At 42.6% G+C, this 21,497-nt stretch overlaps 1 long non-coding RNA gene across 2 annotated transcripts; it reads left to right on the top strand.

Moving 5' to 3' along the window:
* The first annotated feature begins 7,188 nt into the window (after positions 1-7,188).
* LOC112925293 (uncharacterized) lies at positions 7,189-16,391 on the top strand. Of its 2 annotated transcripts, XR_011996708.1 has the most exons (4): positions 7,189-13,207; positions 14,280-14,404; positions 15,246-15,767; positions 15,938-16,391. It is a non-coding gene; the product is annotated as an uncharacterized lncRNA (long non-coding RNA). The 2 variants fall into 2 exon arrangements; XR_011996707.1 differs by having other exon boundaries at positions 15,246-16,391.
* The last annotated feature ends 5,106 nt before the right edge of the window (positions 16,392-21,497 follow it).

Genomic DNA, 21,497 nt, shown 5'->3' with positions numbered 1-21,497 from the left:
ATTTTGATGGAATCTTGTCTCACATTTAGATCTTTCGGGGATCCCTGGGTGGCTCAGCGGTTTAGCACCTGCCTTTGGCCCAGGGCGCGATCCTGGAGTCTTGGGATCGAGTCCTGCGTTGGGCTCCTGGCATGGAGCCTGCTTCTCCCTCCTCCTGTGTCTCTGCCTCTCTCTCTCTCTCTCTCTCTCTCTCTCTCTCTTTGTCTATCATAAATGAATAAATGGATTAAAAAAAAAAGATCAATGGAACAGAATAAAGAACCCAGAAATGGGCCCTTAACTCTATGGTCAACTAACGTTCGACAAAGCAGGAAAGACTGTCCACTGGAAAAAAGGACAGTCTCTTCAATAAATGGTTCTGGGAAAATTGGACAGCCACGTGCAGAAAAATGAAACAAGACCCATTCTCTTACACCAGACCAAAGATAAACTCAAAATGGGTGAATGATCTATGTGTCTGTTTTTGTACCAGTACCACACTGTCTTGATGATCACAGCTTTGTAGTACAACTTGAAATCCGGCATTGTGATGCTCCCAGCTTTGGTTTTCTTTCTCAATATTTCCTTGGCTATTCAAGGTCTTTTCTGATTCCACACAAATCTTTAAGATGATTTCTTCCAACTCTCAGAAGAAAGTCCATGGTATTTTGATAGCGATTGCCTTGAACATGTGAATTGCCCTGGGTAGCATAGACATTTTCAAAGTACTAATTCTTCCAATTCATGAGCATGGAATGTTTTTCCATCTTTTTGTGTCTTCCTCAATTTCTTTCAAAAGACTCCACCCCAAGATTGCTAGAACTCATACAGCAATTCAGCAGTGTGGCAGGATACAAAATCAATGTCCAGAAGTCAGTGACATTTCGATACACTAACAAGGAGAGTGAAGAAAGAGAAATTAAGGAGTCAATCCCATTTACAATTGCACCCAAAAGCATCAGATACCTAGGAATGAACCTAACCAAAGAGGTTACCTCTTTGCAAACTGCAAAAAATTGCAGTTTTACCCTAAAAACTGCAATTGAATATTGATAAAACATAAATAACATTCCTTTAAGGCAAGCTATTATCTGTGCATTTTGATGGTCACTTTCAGAAAAATGTGACACTCAATGAAGTACAGACAATGTCTATAAATTACCATTTGAATAATTATTATTTTTATCATGTTTAAAGTCACATAACTTGAAATTCACCACTTTAACCACTTTAAAGTGTGTTGTTCAGTGGCTTTCAGTACATTTACAATGTTTGGCATCCATCATGACCATTGAGTTCCTGAGCATTCTCATCACCTTCAAAAGGACACAACACCCTTTAAGTAGTCACTCCCATTACCCACTACCCCCAACCCCAAGAAATCACTAATCTACTTTCTATCTCTATGAATAAAGATAGAGCCTATTCTGGATATTACATTTGAATGGAATCACACAATATGTTGCTGTTTCTGTCTGGCTCCTTCACTCACCATATTTTCTATGTTCATCTATGTTGTGACATTTATCAGTACTTCATTCCTTCTTATGGCTGCAGCATTTTGTTTATTCGTTCATTAGCTCATGAACATTTGAGTTGTTTCCAATTTTGATCTATTGAGAATAGTGCTGTTTGAGCATTTGTGTACAAGTTTTTCTCTGAACTCCTGTTTTCAATTCTTCCCCCCACCCCCCACACCCCGGGAGTAGAATTGCTAGGTGGTAGAGTAATGTTTAACTTATTGAGAGACAGCTGTATCATTTTATGTTCCAACCAGCAGTGTATGAATATTTCACTTTCTCTACACCCTTGCCAACACTGGTTATTTCCCTTTGTTGTTATAGCCATCCCAGTGGGTGTGAATTTGTATCTCATCGTAGTTTTAATTTACATTTCCCTAATGACTATTGATGTTGAGCATCTTTTCATATATCTCCGTATCTGCTCCAGAGAGATGTCTCTTCCAGTCTTTGGCACCTTTTGAATTGGTTTATTTGTCTTTTAGTTGTTGAGTTATAAGAGTTCTTTACATATTTTAGTCCTAGACCATGATCGGATATATTATTTACAAATATCTTCTCTGCTACTGTGGCTTTTCCTTTTTTGTTGTCTGTGTCCTTTGATGCATGGAAGTTTTTTACCGTTGATGAAGTTCAATTTATGTTTTTTGTTCTTTTCTCAAATATATTTTTGACATTATATGTAAGAAATCGTTGCCAAATCTAAGGTTATAAAGATTTACTCCTATTTTTTCTTCTAAGAATTTGGTAGTTTTAAACACTCTTATATTTAGGTCTTCAGACCATTTTGCATTAACTCTTGCATATGAGGTGGGATAAAGGTCCATTGTCCTCCTTTTATACTTCAATATCCAGTTGTTTCAGTACAATTTTTTCAGGAGGCTATTCTTTTCCCATTGAATGGTCTTGATAGACTTGTTGAAAAATAGATGTATAGGTAATTTCTAAAGTCTAAATTCTATTCCATGATGTATAAGAAGAATATGATCTCCTGTATACCTTTACTTCTAGAATATCTTCAGGCTATTACCACGTTATTTTGATTACTGTAGCTTTGTAGTCTTAAAACTGATAAATATAAATACTGCAACTCTTCTCTTCTTTTTCAATATTGTTTGGCTATGTAGGGTGCTCTGCAAATCTGTATGAGCTTCAGGATTGGCTTTCCCATTGCTGTAAAAAAAAGGCTTTTGGAATTTTGATAGGAATTGCAATGGATCGGCAAATTGCTTTGGGGAGGACAGCCATCTTAACAGTATTTAGCCTTTTTTTTTTTTTTTTAAAGATGCATTTATTTGAGAGAGAGAGAGAATCTTACGCAGACTTATGGCTGATCATGGATCCTGATGCAGGGCTGTATCTCACAACCCTGAGATCATGACCTGAGCCAAAAATCAAGAGCCAGTCAGGTGCCCCATCAGTATTAAGTCTTCTAACCCATGGACACAGATGACTTTGCATTTACCTAGGTCTTCTTGAATTTCTTTCAACAATGTTTTGTGGTCTTCAGTGTACAAGTCTTATACCTTTTCAGTTTATTCTGAACTATTTTATTCTTTTAATGCTATTGTAAAAATGCAATTGCTTTCTTAATTTCTCTTTAGATTGTTCATTGCTAGTGTGTAGAAATACAACTGATTTTTGTGTGATCTTGAGTCTTGCAACTTGCTGAATTTATCTATTAGCTCTAATAGTTTTTATATAAGGATATTGTAGGATTTTATATAAGATAATGTCATATGTGAACATAGATAGTTTTATTTCCTTCTTTATAATTGGATATCTTTTGTTTCTTTTTTCTTCTTAATTATTCTGGATAGAAGTAATCAGTAAAATTTTGAATATAAGTGGCAAAAGTAGGCATCTTTGTCTTGTTCCTGAGATTAACAGCAAAGATTTCAGTTTTTCATCGAGTATGATGTTAGCTGTGGGGTTTCTCAGAAATACCCATTGCCATTTTGAAGAAGTTCATTCTATTCCTAGTCTGTTGAGTGTTTTTATGGTGAAAAGATATTGGATTTCATCGAATGATTTTTCTCCATCAATTGAGGTGATTGAGAGGTTTTTCTTCCTTCTTTGTTCTATTAATGTAGTGTTTTGAATTGACTGATTTTCTTATCCCTTTCATTTCTGGGATAAATCCCACTTGGTCATTATGTATAATATGTTCATTATGCTACTGGGTTCAGTTTGCTAGCATTTAGTTTAGGAATTTTTAGTCTATATTCATTGGGGATGTTAGTCTATCATTTTCAATTTCTTGCAATGTCCTTGTCTGGCTTTGGTATCAGGGTGATGCTGGCCTCATAGAACAGGTTTAGAAGTGTTTCTTCCTTTACTACTTTTTAAAAGCATTTGAGGAAAGCTTAGGTTTAATTTTCTAAATATTTGGTAGAGGTCACCATCCTGGGATTCTCTTTGTTGGCAGGTTTTTGGTTACTGATTTAATCTCTTTGCTTACTATAGGCTATTGAGATTTTCTATTTCTTCTTTAGTCAGTTTTGGTAGTGTGTTGTTTCTAGGAGTTTGTTCATTTTGTCTAGGTTATCTCATTTGTGATGTACAAGTTTTCATAGTATTGTTTTATAATCCTTTTATTTCTGTAAAGTTGGTACTTTCTTATTTCAGTAATTTAAATCTTTTTCCTTAGATTTTAAATTTTGTTGATCTTTTCAAAGAACTAATTTTTAACCTATTTGTTTTTCTACTCTCTATTTCATTTATCTCTATACTAATCTTGATTATTTCCTCCTTATTGCTAGCTTTGGTTTTAGTTTGCTCTTCCGTTTCTAGTTCCTAAAGGTGGACAGTTAAGTTATTGATTTGAGATCTACCTTCCTTTTTTAAAAAATTTTATTTACTTATGATAGTCACAGAGAGAGAGAGAGAGAGAGAGAGAGAGAGAGAGGCAGAGACACAGGCTGAGGGAGAAGCAGGCTCCATGCACTGGGAGCCCGATGTGGGACTCGATCCCGAGTCTCCAGGATGGCACCCTGGGCCAAAGGCAGGCGCTAAACCGCTGCGCCACCTAGGGATCCCTCTACCTTCCTTTTTAATGTCACTATCCATAGTTATAAATTTCTCTCTGAGCACTGCTTTCCCTGCAACCCGTAAGTTTTGCTATATTGTGTTTTTGTTTTCATTTGTCTCAAAATACTTTCCTACTCTCTCTTGCAATTTCTTCTTTGATCCGTTAGTGGTTTAGAATGTGTTGTTTAATTTTCCTTATCCTTCCCTGGCTTTTTGGTCTGCTGCTTGCCCTTTGGTGGGTGGCTTCTGCTAGTGTATATGCCTTTGAACGTATTTGACAAATACTACATAGGAGGCCATCCAGCCCTGAGAAAGCTCCAAGGTAGAAAAACAGTTTATCTGCTCCCTACTCCTGCCCCAGCCTCCCTGGGGCCAATCCTCAGACAGATCAAAGCCCACAAACACAATCCTCTGATAACAAGGCCCACTCTGCTCCCACTGGTTCAAGCAAGCTGCATTATGGATTCCTGGTTACTGCCATGCTGGGGCAGGAGGATCATAGGCAGGTAGAGAAAAATGCCACCATTATCTCTTATTGAATTTCAGTAGTTTCTTTCTTCTTTAATCATTCCCCAGTTGTCATAAGTTTTTAAATTATATTACAGGGATCCAAAAAGTTAATTCTGACAGATTTTGCTAGCTTAATCATTGCTTTAGATGGGGCGGGGGAGGAGGTAGTTTTGAAGTTCTCTATACTACCATTTCAGTCATGTAATAATGTTTTAACTTAAACTTTTCTACAACTGTTACTTATGTTTCATATTTAATAGCATAATTTATGCTAATCCCAGAAAGGACATTTGTGCAGAAAGTCCAAGACCTTGCTACACCTGTGAATCAAATTTTCTTTACATATTTTCTTTCATTTAAAATTTTAAATTTACATTCAATTTAGTTGACATATAGTGTGTATTATTAGTTTCAGGGGTAGCATTTAGTGATTCATCAGTTGCATATAATACCCAGGCACGACAAGTGCCCTCCTTAATGCCCATCACCCAATTACCCCATCTCCCCACCAACCCCCCCTTCAGCAACCCTCAGTTTGTTCCCTACAGTTAAGAGTCTCTTATGTCTTGCCTCTTTCTCCGTTTTTATCTTCTTTTATTTTTCCTTCCCTTCTCCTTTGTTCATCTGCTTTGTTTCTTAAATTCCATATATGAGTGAAATCATATGGTATTTGTCCTTCTCTGACTGACTTATTTCACTTAGCATAATACCCTCTAGGTCCATCCACATCATGGGAAATAATAAGATTTCATTTTTTTGATGGCTGAGTAACATTCCGTTTTATATATATACCACATCTTCTTTATTTATTCATCTATCAACGGACATCTCGGTTCTTTGCATATTTTGGCTATTGTGGACATTGCTGCTATAAATATTGGGCTGCATGTGTCCCTTCGAATCACTATGTTTATATCCTTTGGATAAATACTTAGTAGTACAATTGCTCAGTTGTAGGGTAGCTTTATGTTTAACTCTTTGAGGAACCTCCGTATTGTTTTCCAGAGTGGCGGCCCCAGGTTGCATCCCCACCAATAGCATAAGAGTGTTCCCCTTTCTCTGCATCCTTGCCAACATCTGTTGTTTCGTGGGTTGTTAATTTTAGCCATTCTGACTGGTGGGAGGTAGAATTTCATTGTGGTGTTGATTTGTGTTTCCCGGATGTTGAGTGATGTTGAACATTTTTTTCATGTGTCTGTTGGCCATTTGCATGTCCTCTTTGGAGAAATTTCTGTTCATATTTTGTGTCCATTTCTTGACTGGATTTTTTTGTTTTGTGGATGTTGAGTTTGATAAGTTCTTTGGATACTAGCTCTTTATCTGATATCTTTACATATTTTCTTGACGGGCATTGAAGTAGGGTCTATTCCATATTTTCTTATGGAATAAAAGATATGGAAAAAGTTTTATGGCAATCCTTTATTGCCTCAAAATAAAATTTATTTATTTATTGACTGTGTCTTAAAAATTTAGGCCTTCCTTTTTTCTAATAAATATTAGGACCTGGTCCTTTACAATAATATTATCTGTGAACAACAAGCTGGATACTAATATTTTTTTATTATGTTCTATCTCTCAGAATTATCTCAAGAATAACTGTTGGGACTGGTAACTTGGCTCTTCATAGTTTTCAGATTATTTTTGGCACATTTTGTGACTTGTGACTTCACAGCCTTGCCCGACAATCTGTGATTCTATAGTCTTATTACCAGACATTCTGGTAAAATGAAAGTAGTTCTCACACAAAATTCTGCTGCACATGCAAGTATCTATTAAGAAATATAAATAGTTATTCAACCTGTTCTTGTAGGGTCTGTGAAATCCCAGCATCTTCCTGCATGCAAATTACATATTCTAACTGCTTCTTACTAGGAGTTATGCTACAAAACAGTGGTGAGGGCAGATTAACTAATCTTAGATGGGATGACTTAAGTTAATTATTCTAAAGTTCACATATTTATTTTGATAGTTTTTCACTTATTTTTACATGACCAACATTATGCAAACCAATTATTGGGCTACGCCCTTCCTCCATTTAGCAATAGCAAATATGTTGCAACAAATAGAATTTTACACCCAAAGAGACTTTGAACCTATCTAGTCCTGCTATATACCCAATGCAGTGATCCTCTCAATGCTGTAACTGATGAGGACACCCACTCCAACACTTCCAGAAGCATTGCTTCAAGTTCTCCAACACTTCCAGAAGCATTGCTTAAATCTTCAAGGCATTCTGTTTCTAAACACTTGCAAGTTTCAAAAGCTTTTTAACATTGAGTTAAAATTTCTTTCTACCTATGGCCCTTGTTTTGTCAGAATAAATTAGACTTCCTTCATTTGATAGGCTTCCAAATAACTGTTCTTTCCAATTCTGTTCTTTGGTAATTTCTTCACACTTCCTAATATGACTTGGATACAGCGCTAAAAATCACTTCTCTATTCTATCTCTTTTAGTTGGCTTCAGTCTGACAAATTAACATTTCTCTTAAAATACTAAATAAAATATCATAAATATTTAAATGAGCAGACCAATCAATTAGATGAATGAAAATAATGTTAGTACCAGTAATTTCCCTATTCTAAACTAATTCTGGTCATATCCATAATTTATAGTTTTAAATCTAATGCTTGCGTTTATTTTTGGCATTGTATCCTTAAAGATTTAGAAGCTAAAGTTGTCTCTGTTATGTTGTATGGTATAAAAATGTGAGAGCTCAGTTGCTCTAAGAACTTGAGAAGATTCAAAGTTTTTCATACAGAAATAATTTATGTATTTGTTGTGTCTGTCTAGAAGCTCTTCCAGTACAACATCAACTTCACTTCCTTCATGTCTGGCAGCCGAGGCATGCATTATATATGATCCACAAAATAACAGATATTGCACGATGATATTGGTTAAAATAGTTTACCTTTGACGGACTCAGTGCTTATCAAAACTCACAGATAATACTTAATTACAATGTCTGTAGGACTAGACACTAGAGCATGTTTGGGAATCCCTGGAGGCTGGACCTTTGAGCTTCATTTCCATTAAGGACCAGGAAGTTTTAAGAATTTGATGTATTTTCAAGGGAAGGTAAAATAAGGAACATCACCTTGGCCTGATAGCAAATGGTTGTAGGTAGAGTAGTTATAAACTTTTATTTTGTTTATCTTCATGCTTTATTATCTCTCCTTTTGAAGGGTTGATCTCTATTCGTGGCTTTGATCTTACTGCATTACTTTAGTAGACTTAAATTGCTTGAGTTTTTTAATTTGCAATCAATGTTTCTTTACTTACTTATTTACATCCCACTTTATTCCCAAAATAATTTAAGGCAGCTAACGGGAATACCTACAATTCAACAAGACAAATAAAATATCAAAATAGCTTAGTGCATCTGAGCAAACAGAAGGTAGGGCTACAAAAACAAGAACAATCCAGACATGACCTGGTGTTCTCAAGAGGTGCTGGCAAACCTCAGCCCCTCACTTAGAGGAGAGCCATATTTAATATCAGACTCTCCAGAAGCAAAAGTGGCAACATGACTTAAAATTTCATATGACTTAAAAAAAAATTCATATGACTTAAACAAATTCATTGCTCAGAAAAAAGAATGAATATTTATGAAAGCAGAGATTCTTCTTTGGAAAACTTATTCAGCAAAGAAACATCCACTTGTTTGTTCACAAGTCTAGTCACTTCTACTAGGAATTTTAAAGTGACACAATCTTTGCACCCACTGAACTGGATGCCCTTTTGTGTATTTTTTAGAAGATGCAGTAAGGACGCCTGTGCTGCATACCCCAGGTCTGCACAACATTTAGTCCCAGGATGGAAGCTTTCACTTAAATTTAAAACCCTGGGCCCATCTGAAATTAGCCTTTACTGGTCCAGGGATCTTTTGAAAACATACTTCTCTTATTTGTGTGTACCTTTGAAGTATGTGGCTTTCATGTTCAATTACTGTGTTAAACACAGTGGTCTTCCTTTCCAGGGCTTTGTGTAGCAAAAGTTGACTTTCATCCTTCAGTTTAATCTAATTAAAAATCAACTGAAGGAACTTCCCATAAAAGTGAGATGTTATTATGTGCTAATGAAAGGCAGATTGTCTCCTTGTTACCCCAGTCATAAACACGAGGCTGCATTCCCATCAAAGGGACTTAATTAACTGTCCCCAGAGCACTCCCATAATTATGGTACGCTATTATCAGGTGTCAATGAATGCCCAAACATGCAGTCTGTATGCAGAGTACATTCTGCAGAGTATTTGACAGGATGGTCTTTGTTAAGCTAATCCAACTTTAAAACCCTAAATTGCTCTACTTCTTTATAGCAAAACTGTTTAGCGTGTAACCTCCGTGTGGAAGGGTCCTTGCCTTTTTTATGTATCCAAAGTTGTTTTTGGAAAAAGTGTTTTGGAGGGAGGTGTGGGAGTAAGCGGTAACTGGGAGTTCTGCTTACTGTCCCCACCACTGGAGGGTCTTGATGAGGCCAGCAAGTGGGTCTACTTCTCTCTGCGCCAATATTAATGGCATCAGCCTTGCCCTCCTTCACCCGAGCTCACTCACCAAATGGTTGGCAGTAAGAGAGGTTTTTTAATTTTTTTTTCCAGGATACCTCTGGCCTAAACCATCTATCTACACCAGACCAATGACATCAGACCTTGTTGGTATTTCTTTAAGAGTCAGAGATACCGGCCTTAAGTATCTCAGAGCCGTGGCACAGCACCTGAAACACTAAGCACAGAATTTTTCTTTCTCTTGGGCACGGATCATTCTCTTGTCCTACTGATAGGTGATGGGCCTTCAAGGGCTGAGCCCCTCAGATTACCACTATATCTATCCTCTTACCTTGCTTTCTTCAGTTCTCCCTTATCTACTTTCAGGGGGTTATTTTTTAAGTCCTCAATCTGGGCCAACTTCTTTTCAGAGAAATCCCTGCTCTCCCTGAGAGAGGTATGTGTATGTGTCTGTGTGTGTCTGTGTGTATCTGTGTGTGTGTGTGTGTTTTGCCTCACAACACTTTTCTTTTGTCTTATAAACCCGTGTGCTGGGCCTTAAATGGAAGTTGTGTTCTTGTCTGGGTCACAGCTGCTCCCAAATAGCAGGAGAAGGCAGTGGTCCCTAAATGAGTCCAAAATGAGTTACAAAGAGACTGCTCCAAATCCTCCTCACCACTGGCAGCGGCTTGAACTTGGGCAGATTTCATCAGCAGAAGCAAGCGTGGCACCACCAGATGAGAACTATGTTTTTTAACTGTAGCATCCAACCCTTCCCTGGAATTGCTTCCAATCCAAGAGTAATACAAGTTAGACTGTCTTTCATTCTCTTCTCCTCATAAAAGCATTTCCTCTGCTCATCTTCATAAAATGATAATATTCGCATATAAATAACCAATCATTTAAAAGCCAATCATTCTGAAGAATAGCCTTCAAATGTGACAAATACCAGACTTACCAGAATGTTTCTTTTTCTCTAATTCTTATATTATAATTTGTCAACCTCTTCAACTTCTTCAGTCAACTTTTCAGTATTTGTGATTTAACCCATAAAGTGCCGATGAAGCCATCAGTTGGTAGGCACGGAGTGCCTGGCTGCTCGGAGGTCCACATCCACACCCAAAGTATAGCTGGGGCTCGTGGGCACCAGGGCTTGTCTCAGTAGCTCACTCAGTTATCAGTGTGCCCTCTTTCTTAGAATCTCATCTCCCTAACTTTTCCCTGAGCTGTTTGGGGTTGCACCTATGCCCACCCTTCCCTAACCTCCCACATCCAGCCTGCTTACAGGCTCTACCTCCCCCACAGCAGCATCCATATTTGTAATTCTTTAAAATGTTATTTCGTATCTGTTGCTTTTGCTACAGAGTGAGCTCCTCCAGGCAAGGAAGGTGCCTGACTTGCCCACTCTGTGTCTACGTCGTGGACCTCAGTACCTCCCAAACATGTTCTAGAAGAGTAAGTGAACATTGAATGCACTGTCTGGTTTCCCCACCAACCATAAAGCCTGGCTTCATTAAAAACTGTCCAAAGAAGAATTCAAAGTCACAGGATGTTACAAAATTTGAACATAAACAGATTTCATCATAGCTCTGGCAATAAAATTAGCAGAACTCTAGCTTCAAAAAATGATCTTTTGATTCAAATCAGAATGTTCAGTTCTGTATAAAACATGCAGACTTTTTCCTAAGATGAATGTTATTCTAATTATCTACCTAAAACTATTGTCAGAAGCAAACTGGACTGTCAGTGCTCCTCTATGTAAAGACAGCCAATGCTTGCCTAAGACACAGAAAGGGAACCCATTATTCCGGAGGCAGAAAAAAGAATCTTGTCTGGGAAAATTACACACAGATAGTTACAGCAACAAGTGTGAAGATCTATGTCTATTCTGTTCAGTGCCTGGTGAGCAAGGCAGCTGAAGGTCTCTGGGAACCAAGAGCAGCAATTTGGCTGACCTTGACCTGGACCCAGTCCAAGGCAGGGGAAGCAGGGGGGGCACCTGTACTGTAAGAGCTTCTAACAACAACAGAAGAGTCTTGATATATTGATAAAGGAAAAGTTACTGAGTTCATCCACTTTTATAAATTTTTATTTTTAATAAGTGAGATATAAAGATTGTAATTCAGTAAGAGGGTTGATTTGAGAGCTGATTCTGAATTTCGAAAACTTAAACTATAGCTTAAACTATAAGCTGCCTGCCAGTCGATGCTTACCTAAATCATAGATTTGGTCTTGAACTAAAAAGTCAAAACCATAAAACAAAAGTTTTACAGTGATGAGACAGCTTGTCAAGAAAGGGTGACTCTGAAACGAAGCTTTAGCAGTGCCACGGGATCTATTTGTTCAGGTGCATTGCCGCTGTCTCTTCACACTGCGCCAGAGCAGGATCTTTCCCTGTTCATCTGCAGGACCAGCACTGACCCCCGGAAATGGAGAGAGTTCAAACAAATCACAGCTGATGTAGAAGCGCTTTTTAGAACCACCCACAAACACCCTGCACACTCATAACTGCCTGTGTGTACGGGCTCCCTTGTTAAACACAGAGCCCACCAGGTGGAAATTGCCAGCCCCTTTGTCTTTCTGTCCCCCGTGCGATACTTAGCAGGTAAGAAAGCGAGCAAGAGCAACAAGATGCCACCCAGGGAGTGTCCTTCGAAGGTAATGAGGCCCGGGGGAGAGCAGAAGTGAGCGGGGGCTGTGTGCCAGGTCAACAGAAGAAACCAGGGTCAATCCTGTGGGAATACCATGGAGCTGTGTGCTATGACCCTGAGGGAGGAACTAAAAACACGAGTTCCTATGACAAGGGAGATCGGAAACACAAAAAATAGAAGCTTCTTTTCTTTTTCTCTCTCTCTTTTTTTTTTTTTTAAAGTAGGCTCCATGCCCGGCATAGAGACTAATGTGGGGCTTTAATTCACAATCAAGATCCTGCTGAGATCAAGCATTGGATGCTTAACTGCTGAGCCACCCGGGAGCCCTGAAGCTTGGTTTCCAAGTGGGAACAGAGGAGGTCATGAGGGCTGCATGGGAGCCTTAGTGCAGAGCTGCAGTCCTTGGGGGAACAGAGGGGTTTGGAAGCATTAGCAGGAGAACTGAAGTGCCCGGTCCCAGTCTGCTGGGGAACATGGGAGCTTTGGCCAGAAGTCTTCTCTTTTCAGTTTTTGCTTTTTTACTTTTTGATTTTAGTTAAGCCTGCCTTGTTTCAAGCAGTTCCAAAACACCAATGGGGCAAAGCGTATCATCCAAAATTAGTTATTCCATTCTTAGTCATTTGAATGATCTTGAGATTACCAGTTTACAATCCAGAGGTGGATTGTGAGAAATACAAAGTCCTTACACAAAAGATCCTCACCTCACCTCAAACTGAGTCATCAGCTTCTGTCACCTTTGGACGGTGTCATCCCTACCTTCATTGCCCACTCCTCCCTACTTCCCCAGCTGTCTGGGAATGGGCATAATATTGGCCTGAGCATGAGTCAGAGCAGGTGGGGTAAACACAGAGCCTGGGCCAGGAAACCTGGGCTCCAGACCCTGGACTTGCTATGTTTTCTTCTGTCTGCCGAGGAACTACTGAAGTCGTTGAAAGAGGGAGTGGTGTGGCCATACCGGGACACTGGTGCTTCCAGAAGGCTGCGGAGAAGATGATGGCTTCTACAGAAGTCAGAGTGGTGGCAGGATGATTGACCAGTAAGAAGAGGTTGACCAGTAGTCTTGGCCAGAGAAGCAGCCAGTAGCAGTAGGGATGAGGAGCTGTAGGCTCATGCCGGACAGATTAGGAATCAGCATCTGCCATTTCTTGGGATTCTGAGTTCTTTTTAAGTTCACTACATTAAGGGTACTTTTATCCCAACATTACTACTGCCTTGATGGTCCCGGGATGTCTAGTGTCATCACCAGGAGTATCCCCTAAATACCTGTCACCAAATGATAAGGTCACTTGGAGGCCATGGGGAGGGTGAATGCTTGAGAGGCTCTCAGGCTGGCTGGCAAGCCCTCAACTTCTCCATGAAGCCCAGTATCAGCAGCTGCATTTAAAGACAGTCTCTTGCCACCATGCCTTCTCTAAACCCAGTTGTATTTGGTTGCCTTCTGAGTTTGGGTAGTTAAGGAGATTTACAGGAGAAAAAGCAAAAGGCAAGCACAGAGCTGCACTGTATGCCCTGTGGTGTCCCTGGAATGCAGGGCCAGCACGTCCTGCTCACCGACAGAGCATGTGCTTAAGGCAAGTGCCAGCAAAGGCTGGACTCAGTGGCTCTCTTGCGCCTGACTTGCTTAGACTCTGGAGGATTTGCAGTCCTGAAGCCTGTGGACTCCCAGGCAAGTCAGCTGTGAGGGATTTTGTTGTCCTCTTGAGCTCAGAGAGGATTCTCAGCCCACAGTTGAAAAAAAAAAAGAAAGTCCTATGAAAAGAAAATGCAAACAGCGAGAATGATGATGATGCTATTTACTGAGCACTCACTGCGTGTCAGTTCTGGGCTGGGTGCCTTGGAGGTATTTGTTATGGGAAAATTGGCAACAGCTCCCCAAGATAGGCACTTGGTGTGCTCACCTGCTGTTCAGGGCTCCAGGAGTGGTGGGCAGTGGGAGCTGCTCAAACCACATTGCTCCCTCCACATTCTTTTGGTCAAGGCAGCCTCGGTACACCTCCCCTCCCTGGGTTCAAGGTAGGGCGCTGAGGCTCCACCTCTCAGTGGGAGGAGGGTCAGAGACTTGACTGCCGTTGTGAATCCACCACATTATTATCATCTCTATTTTATAGAAGAGGAAACAGAAGCTCCAAGAAGTGAGATCATTTACATCCTCTGAGGAACCCAGCTGAGATTGGAACGTGGGACTGCCTTAAGCCTTTTATCCCTTTCCAGCACATGACCCTGCTCTCTCAAGGTATGAACATGTGGTATAATTAGATAAAACCTGGTGAGGGGCAAACTACCTTTCCCAACCCACACAGATCAAAGCAAAACAAGTCATTTTGCTGTCATCCCCCATCCTCTAGCACTAGCTAAAGGCCCCCAGTCCCGTACACAGCTCTAGAGTCTAACGCATCTCTCCAGTTTGAGAGGTTGTTCAAGGTAAAAGAAGAGGAAGAAATACAAATGAACAAAATCACCAATTTAAATGAGAACTACCTGGCTCGGGATAGGTTTCTTTCCCCAGAGGATAGAAATATATTTACATTATGAAATAAGCTGGAGTCCAATGGGAACCCCTTGTTATTATTAGATTTCCTCTTGAGAAGGATTCATAAATGAAAACATAACTTGCTATTTTAGTATTTTGTTTTTCAGGGAAGAAAAAAAAAACCTTTGCAAAAACAAATTTAAGGAAAAACTTATCCATTTCAAGCACTTGTTTATTTTTTTATTTGCCATGCTAAAACCGTCTGCTTTCATCTCTGACTTTGTTGGGAGCTAGGGAGATGTTTTGTTTTGTTTTGTCCCCTGTTCTTTTTGCCAAACGTGGAAGGTCTCCCTCGGAGCGACACACAGCATCCCCCCCCCCCGCTCGCCCTCCGCCGGCGCCGGCCGCGGGCCTCGCGCGCCCCCCAGCGGGAGGAGCGAGGACGGCGGGCAGGGAGGACCGCGGGGCCGCGGCGCCGAGTCCCTGGGACCCCGGGTCCTGCTGCTGCTGCCTGGGAGCAGGCGTCCTCTCCGGACCTTTGCCGTCTCCTTTCTAGCATGGGGCTGTGCTGTGCCGTCATCGTCTCGTTGGCCTCTCTCCGCAGCGGCACGACAATGTGGAGAAAAGGGGTCTCGTGGCCGCTTTGCACCCAGAGCGCCCTTTGGGGGTCTGAAATTTTCGTGTTTGAGTGAACTTTCCATCACGGAAGGTGAGCACTTTTTTTTTTTTTTTTTTTTTTACCTCCTTTATTAACGTGTGTTCATTTCCAATCACATGAGCAGAAGGAAGCTGCATGTAAGCAAGAGACGTGCTCCTGAAGACTTTCAAACCTAAGCCAAACTTTGCCTGATTTTAGAGGGGTCTAGACGAAGGAAAGCGTGTTGGCTGGTTTGCTAAGGGGCTGGTCTCCTGCCCTCCTGCCCTCCTGCCCCCCTGTGTGGCCTGGGCCTCGCGGGTCCTCACGGTCCTCACGTTCGTGGAATAGGCCTGGGTCACTCCACGTGCTTGGGCAGTGAGCACCGGGCTTCACTTTCTCTCTGTCATCCGCGCCCCCTGTCCAGATAGCCCGTTGGCTCGAGCTGTGACACCTGCATGTCTTCCTTCAGCGGTCACCTTGCCCAGCCAGGTAACTGCCTCCAGCCTTGTGCGCCACCCCGGCCCTCTTCCTGCTTTAGTTCCCAGGAAGCACGGATCCCACTTGGCTCCCAAGCCCCCCCCCGCACCCCCTCCCAACAGGTAAACTCCATGAGCGCCAGGCAGGATTTCTGACTGTTGTATCCACATCTGTACCCCCAGAACCTGCAACAGTGCCTGGCGCGGAGAAGCAGCTCCACAAACAAATGTCGAAAGACTAAATAGCATAACCCCAGTCTGCAACTCTTAGTTCTCGACAGCTTCAAATTATGCGATTCTTGAGGAATTTTTAATGTACAAGATGCATGTTATTTATAGAATTTCATTGATAAGTCTGGGGATTATTAATATTTATGTTGTATTTAAAATACGTGTGATTTTTATTTACACAAAACATAACCACAAAATTAGACTATTACAATTTGGGGATCCTTGGGTGGCTCAGCAGTTCGGCGCCTGCCTTCAGCCCAGGGCATGATCCCCAGTCCCGGGATCGAGGCCCGTGTCGGGCTCCTTGCGTGGAGCCCGCTTCTCCCTCTGCCTGTGTCTCTGCCTCTCTCTCCTCTCTCTCTCTCTGTGTCTCATGAATAAATAAATAAAATATTTTTTAAAAATAGTGAGAGGTAGCACTTTTACGTGGAAAGGCCAGTTATGAACGCAAAATGTTGCCAGCGTCTGACTCCCAGCGAAAGCAGCGAGCGGCGGAGGGCGGCGCGGGGCGAAACCCGGGGCGAGGGCCTGCGCGAGTGCTGCCACCACGTGTTCCCGGCGAGAACTACGAGACCGTGAGCAACGGGGCGAGCTGGGGAGAATCTCCGCAGGATTCACGTCCCGCCTCTGGCGGGGATGCTTCCTTCCCCGCCATCTGGCACCCTAAGTCATACCTAGCAAATTCCCAACTCCATGTTTCAACTACTAAAATTTACAAACACCAATAGATGTGTAGTAAAGTGCACTCTGATTTTTTTTTTCGAGAATATTTGAACCTGTGTAGTTGACCCATACAACTAAGGGGAGGTATTGTGTGAGTTGTTATTAAACTACTGCAAAACAGGGACCACTTTTCAGTCCATTACAGTAGCTCAACTATACATTTTGGAGTCGAATGGTCCTGGTTTAAATTCTTCCTTCCCATTGACTGACTGGGATCTTAAGCAAGTTCCTTAGCTTCTCTGAGCCTCAGTCTACCTGTATGTGAGATGGGATGGTGATCGTGCTCCTAAGATGGCACACAAAACACTTAGTAGACAGATTGTAGTTGCTCTACTGAGCCGTTGCTCTCGTGGCTGCCAGCGACCCCCCAGGATGGGGGTGTCAGCTGCTGGCTTCCACGGGGGGCCTGAGGGTCAGGCAAGCTGGCCAGTGTGGGGTCCCCTCTCAGCACCACTGTCCCCTCCTCTTCCTCACTGAAGCAGAGGCCACCGTCCGCCTGTGGCTCTGTTGGAAGCTACGCTCTGGCTTGAGCTACTTTGGCCTGCGCTGCCTTGTGTTGAGGTGAGAGAAGTGGCCACGTGGATGTGTCTTGCTCCAGTCTCACAGACTTACTCCCTTGCTCTCTTTTTGGAATTATTTTGAAAATATAAAGAAATTAACAGTGACGATTCCATGAAAGGTTAAGATGGGAGAGACCAAGGGCACCAGGGAGAAAGCCCAGCGAATAGAGGCAGATTGCAAGCCAGAGAAGCCACCCTACGGAAGAGACAACACCAAGGCTCCGGAGGAGGCAGCTTCTGAATGTCCTAATGCATCTTTCTCTTCTGTAAAAATGTGAGAAGTTCAGGGCAGCGCTGAGTGAGCTTTGTTCTGCACACAACAGTGTACAGAGTCCCCCGGAAGCCAGGGGCCCTGTCTCCTGAAGCTTACAGGTTGGTGGTGGGGCGGATAGAGCCAATCATCATACACAGCCCCATAGGGGTAAGGGAACAATTCAGCAGCTCACCCCATTTGTGCATGTTGTGTGTCTCCTAAGCGTCAGGGCTTGTTCTAAACACCAGCAAACAAGCCATACAAAGACGTCCAGCCCCGTGGGGCTTAACTTCCATGGGGAGAGATGAACAATAAACAAAGCCTTAATGAAACAAGAAAATGACATCATGTAAGGAGATGATAGGGGAAAAGTAGGGCAATACTGAAACCATCATAGGGGAAGAGAGTGGGTCATAGCCTCAGTGGGGCAGGCATCAGAGAGCAGGTGAGGTCTGAATAGATTTAAGGAAGATGGGGGGTTCCTGAAGCCCTGGGAGCGTATTCCAGGTGAGGTAATATGAGAATAGGCGCTGAGGTAGATGTGCCTGTGTGTTCGAGAACTGGCAGGGCTAGTGTGGCTGAGAGGCAGACGAAAGGCTGCAGGCTTTTCTGGTCCTGGTAGGTCTTGTAGGCCATGCTCAGGCCTTTGGCTTTTACCCTGAAAAAATGGGAGTCTTTGGAGTGTGTGGAGCTCCAAGTGACCTGATCTGATATATTCTAAAAGAATCTTCTTGCTGCTCAGCTGACAATAACCTGTGCGGACAAGGTGGGGACACTGGTCCAAAGGCCACTGCAGTAACAGAGGATGGGGCCGTGGTCACAGCTACGGACAGAGTGAGAAGCCACTGGGTTCTGGATGTCTTTGGGAGGTAGAGTCACCCAAATGTTCTGATGGAGCACGTGTTGTGTGTGAGAGAGAGGAGGCCTGGGTCACTCCACGTGCTTGGGCAGTGAGCAAACAAAGTCGCCATCAACCAACGTGGGTAAGATGAGGAAGAGCAGGTTTGCAGAACCTCGGGAGTTCAGATTTGCATAGGTTAGGTTTGAGATTTTCGATTTCTGAGTGGGGCTTTTGAACATATATTGGACATGGGAATCTGGAGGAATAATTCTCAATCTTGATCTCTATATTGATCTCATTAATTTCATAGGTGCTTGGAAGTGACTTTTAAGCAGTGGATTCATTAATATTAACAAAAATATAGATTGTAGTGGCATCTATCAGTTTTATCCCAACAAAAGCTGAGAATAATTTTCTGAACTCCTATTCTGAGGATCCTGTCAAATTATGAGATTTGTCCTAAAAGTTTTTGCGCTTTTGTTTGTTTTTGTGCTTTTGAGAAATGTATCTTCCCAGAGAAATGACTTTATGGCTCATGGTTAAACTCTTGGGCCAAGTCTCTCTATAAGGTAGCAAGATGTTTGCAAAACCAAAACAAAAAATGAAACAAATTATTAAAAAAATCAGCACAGCTGAGATCCTGGTAATTTTTTAAAAGATTTTATTTATTCATTCATGACAGACACAGAGATAGAGAGGCAGAGACACAGGCAGAGGGAGAAGCAGGTTCCATGCACGGAGCCCAACACGGGACTCAATCCCGGGTCTCCAGGATCAGGCCCCAGGCTGAAGGCGGCGTGGCGCTAAACCGCTAGGCCACTGGGGCTGCCCGAGATCTTGGTAATTTAACAAGCACACAGAACTTAGTGATATAGGAGCTTTTGTGCTTCCTCATTTATGGTTTTTGAGTCAAAACACTCAGAGTTCATTGACCAAACTCTCTCCCAAGCTTCTCTTAATTTCCCTGAATGCTCAGCTGAGGAAGGTAGATCCAAGAATCTTGCTTGTGGCAGCAGAGCAGACAGGGGAAGGGAAGGGAGGTTTGTGCACAGGAGGAAAGGGGACCGGGGCATGAAGAACTCTCCCAAGGCTGCAGCCCACCATCAGCCAGCCAAGGGGTAGCAAGCTCTCATTCACCCTTCAGTGAAAATCACTGTAGTCAGATCCAAAACAGGTAGAGCCCTTGGTAATATAAATGTTTATTGAGGCAGGAAAGAAGAGCTCTTAGGGATCCCTGGGTGGCTCAGTGGTTTAGCACATGCCTTCAGCCCTGGGTGTGGTCCTGGAGTCCTGGAGTCCTGGGATTGAGTCCCGTGTCAAGCTCCCTGCATGGAGCCTGCTTCTCCTCCCTCTTCTTGTGTCTCTGCCTCTCTCTGTGTGTGTCTCTCCTGAATAAATAAAAAAAAAATAACTTTTAGAATAAGAGGAGGGAATGAGTTCAATGGGGTCCCCTGAGCCAGCAGCCAGCCTGGGAAATGAATGGAACATTGAGTATCTGAAGGGACCCAAGAGAGGAGGTGAGAGATGTCCTGGAAGGAGGGGAAAGAAGCAGGAGATTGGTTGAAGGCAAAGATGACAGAGACACCAGCAGTGCTGGTGGAAGCTGCTGCGATAGCAAGAATTCTTTTCATGAGGTGTGCCACAGTGTCTAGCTTGAAAAACTGTAGTGTTTCCTTATTTGCTGCAAGCTTTCCACTTTGGGCTCTTCCAAGCTGGCTTCCCAGTGTAAACATCCCTCCCTTAAGCCCTTCCTCAACCCTCATGTAGGAAGGGAAAGGGGGAGAAGAAGAAAATAGAGCATTGGTGTCCCCCCTTTACTGGCCCTGTTTGCTCCCTTTCCTCTCCCCTGTAGGGTGGGGAAAAGTTTTCCTCAACTCTCTTAGAAGCTCTGGCTAGGTCTGAAAATTAAAGATGAACAGGAGCGAAGTATGCAAGCATATTTCATGTAAGTTTTATCCTGGCATGGGGGCCTTCCTAAGGAAAAGAGGACCCAAAGAACCACACCTGGTACTCTTATGCTGAGTTCAGTGAGGAGTGGGCAGGCACGGAGGAACATGACAGGTTAAGGAGCAGGAGGTAAGGGTAGTATCGTGGGGGAAGATTGGCAAGGACTGTCCGCTCAGATTCTTCTGTGTCCCTCCATCTTTGGAGATAAGGATGTTGCTTTCCACCAGGTATAGGGAAGCAGCTCTCAGGTAGGGTTTTATGACCTGTTTCAGGGCAGAAGGGCAATGGGCAAAGGAGGTCAGAGTGATCTTCCTGCTTCTGCTGTTTTCTCAAAGTTCCTCAACGCACAATAGTCAACAAGTCAAGGTGACATATTCTGGGGGAGCATGTCCTGCACCTGTCAGTCCTCCTATGAGAAGTGTCCTCCCCATATCTGGAAGGGATGATTTATCTCGGAAGATGGAGGAATTCAGGTCCCCTGCAGGGACCCTGAATTGCTTGTCCTTGCTAATTTTCCTTCAGTTTACTACCCTTAACGCATGCCCTTTGTACTATCGTGTTTCCTACAACTTCCCACTCTTCATCAAATCTAGCGTAACAACATTCAGGTTTAACCATTTTTGCAGGTCTTCTTTTCCTTAGGAAGGCTCTGCATCTTGTACGACTTATATTAAATAGATCTGTATGCGTTCCTCCTGTTGCTGCCTTTGCCAGTCTGATTTACAGAGCCCCAGCCAGCTGGAGAATCTAAGAAGGGTAGAGGAAGAGAATTCTTCCTCCCCCATACTCTCTTGCTTACAATTGCATCCTGTGAGGAACAGTGCCTTGTGCCGAGTAGGGGCTCAGAAAAGATTTAATAAATGGGTGTGTGAACAAGAGAGAGGGAGGAAGAGGCAATAGACTTGGTGTAGATCCCTTAGAAAAACTTCTGGCACTTTCAGTGGTTTTGGAGGTTGATAGCACTGGGTCACTGGGTGGACGTTAAGTCTAGTTTCACTTAAAAATGTAAGACTTGCCCGTTTCTCTTATAAGGCATCAGTCATTCCAGAGCTATGGTGAGCTGGAGGTCACAGTCACAATATTTTACAAATCCTTTATTTCCTGACCTCTTGAATCTGGACTTGCCTCATGACTTGGTTTGACCAATACAAGTGGCAGGAGTGATACTGAGTTGGTTGCAGGAGGCCT

This window comes from Vulpes vulpes, chromosome 13, assembly GCF_048418805.1.
Source record: "Vulpes vulpes isolate BD-2025 chromosome 13, VulVul3, whole genome shotgun sequence".
Lineage (NCBI taxonomy): Eukaryota > Metazoa > Chordata > Mammalia > Carnivora > Canidae > Vulpes > Vulpes vulpes.
Note: the sequence above shows the minus strand (reverse complement) of the source record. Positions and strands in the feature narration are given on the sequence as shown.